Genomic DNA, 2,662 nt, shown 5'->3' with positions numbered 1-2,662 from the left:
GTGTGTGTGTGTGTGTGTGAGAGAGAGAGAGAGAGAGAGAGAGAGAGAGAGAGAGAGAGAGAGAGAGAGATCCTCTCTGCTTCATAGTTTAACTGACTAAGCTTCAAGTTGTTTGTGTTCTGAGTCTCAGAGCACTGCCTTAGCGGACAGCAGAAACTGGTCAGTGCTTGTGGATCTCAGCAGGAGCATCTTGAACTGTTACACCTCTGGGACAGATCCTTAGCAGCTCTGCTCTCGGTGCCATGCATCGTGGGAATAGAATAACTGAGAGAACTGTGGGCCTTTTGTCCCTCCCTCCCTCCCTCCCTCCCTCCCTCCCTGTCTCTCGTTCTGTAGCTGTAAGTGTTGCTCTTGCGATGTCTAAGTAGTTTTGCATTCTAAGACATGGCCGGCCAGGTGTGCTCTGAATTCTCTTCCCACGGGAACATTTCTTTAATTTTTAGGGCTTTTTATTTTATTTTGTGTTTTTTTATTGTGTTTGTTTGTTTGTTTTGTTTTCAGTGCTGGGGACCAGATTCAGAGTCTTACATGTGTACCAAGCATGTGCTTGGCATTAAACTCTGTCCTCTATCCGCTCCTTTTTAGACAGGCAGACAGGGAAGGCTGAGTGTGTCTCACGCAGCACAGTCCAGCCTCCGACTCACTGTAAGGAAGGCTGGTCTTGAGTGCCTGATCCTCCACCTTTCAACCACGGGGATTGCATTCCTGGGACACCAGGCCGTGCGTCCTTCCCAGTGTCGCTGCACCATGCTTCTTAAAGGTCCTCTGAGTTAGATAAAATCATGTTGACGCTGAGTTATTTGGATATAATTGGAATCTCTTTTTATATTAATTTTTAAATTCCATTAATACATGTCTTTTTGCTTTTTTCTAGCCTCTTTTTTAATATCTCAGCAAAACCATACAGCTTTCTTCAGTAAGTCTGCTGTTTGAGGATGAGCCCCGGATATTTTGAGTTTCTCAGTGCCGTTGTGAATGGAATGTTTACCCCACTGTGTCTTTAGTTGTGGCAGATTGCAGAGACTGCCATTCTCGTGAGCTCACTTATCCTCAGCCCACGGCCCCCGGCCACAGACTTTTCTAGGTGCTTCTCCACAGGGTTCACATAGAAAATCACAGCTCTGTAGGCTCCCAGAACAATCAGGAACAGAGCAGACTTGGCGTTCTCTGATGGTTGAGAGATCAGAAGCTAGCTCAGAACTAAGAAATAGACAGGCTTTCTCGCTTTCTTCTGAGTTCTTTTATTATTCCCAAATGTGGTCTTTACAGTAAATTAGGACCAGAGAGAAATATGCAGCTGTTTGCTCTTGCCAGTAAAGCTCCTTACTTACAAGGGACAGTGATAGAACTGGTGAGATGGCTCGTTTATTTAAGTACTTGCCACACAAGCATGAGGACCTGAGTTCAATTCCCCGGCACCCACGTAAGAAGCTGAGCAGAGCTGCACAGTCTTAGAACCCAGCACTGGGAGGCAGAGACAAGCGACTCTTAAGAGCTCACAGGTCAGCCAGCTTAGCTGAGGTAGTGAACTTCTGGTTCAGTGAGAGCCCTCACACCCCCCCTCCCAAAAAAAAATAAGGCGGAGAACAATGAAGGAAGACACCCAGCAGCCATTTCAGTTCTCCATGTGAGAAAAAATATGCACCATTTGTCTGAATTAATTCACTTAAAATGATAATCTCTGGTTGCATCCATTTTCCTCCAAATGACATGGTTTTACTTTCATTATGGCTGAATAAAGTTCCATTTTCTTTTTTTCCCATTTCTGTTGATAGACTCCCCAGTTGGTGCCATAGCTTAGCTTTATTTAGTAAACTATGCTATAGTAAACATCAACGCACAAGTGTTTCTGGCATGCTGACTTGGAATCCTTTGGTTTAGCTAGGTCATATGATAGATCTAGATTTAGTTCTCCATGAGACCTTCATAGCAATTTCCATAGTGATGTCTAATTTATAGTCCTTCCAGAAATGTGTAAAAATTCCCTTTTCTCCTCATCCTTGCCTGCATTTGTTATTTTTTTTCCCCCTTTGGTTTTTTGGGTTTTTTTTTTTTTTTGAGACAGGTTTCACTGTACAGACTTGGCTGTCCTGGTATTTATTCTGACCTTGAACTCACAGAGACCCACCCACCTCTGCCTCCCTAGTGCTGGGATTAAAGGTGTGCACCACCACCACCCAGTAGAATTACTTTTGCGCGTGTGGTATTTAGCCTGCCTGTTGGTCTACGTACCAACTCTGGTGCCTGTGGAGGTCAGAGGAGGACTCTGGATCCCTGAGAATGGAGAGGGCTGTGTTGGGAACTGAACCTGGGTCCTTTGGAAAGGTAATCAGTCAATCATCAGTGCTCTTAACAGATGAGCCGTCTCTACAACCCAGGCTGTTTGTTTTCTTAATGATAGACATTCTGAGTTGGATAAAATGGAATATATTTGATTTTAATTTGCACTTCTCTGACAGCCAGTGATATTGAACCTTTTCTCAGATGCATATTGACCATTGGTGTTTTGGAAAACTGTCCACTTCAATGGCCTATTGGTTGTTTCACTGTTTAACAGTTGGTCCCTACATCAGACTGGCCTGAAGCTTGGTGGTCTAAGTTCCTGGGAGCTGGATAACAGTGGCACGCATCAGCCTCTCTCACACTAGGTCTTTTCTTTGTC

At 44.4% G+C, this 2,662-nt stretch overlaps 1 protein-coding gene across 1 annotated transcript in view; it reads left to right on the top strand.

The window, feature by feature from the left end:
* The window catches only part of Prnp (prion protein), a 16,036-nt gene that overhangs the window by 3,735 nt on the left and 9,639 nt on the right, over nucleotides 1-2,662 (top strand). The window lies entirely within an intron of this gene.

Source organism: Microtus ochrogaster, unplaced genomic scaffold (genome assembly GCF_000317375.1).
Source record: "Microtus ochrogaster isolate Prairie Vole_2 unplaced genomic scaffold, MicOch1.0 UNK3, whole genome shotgun sequence".
NCBI lineage: Eukaryota > Metazoa > Chordata > Mammalia > Rodentia > Cricetidae > Microtus > Microtus ochrogaster.
This window is presented reverse-complemented; position numbering and strand designations above follow the sequence as displayed.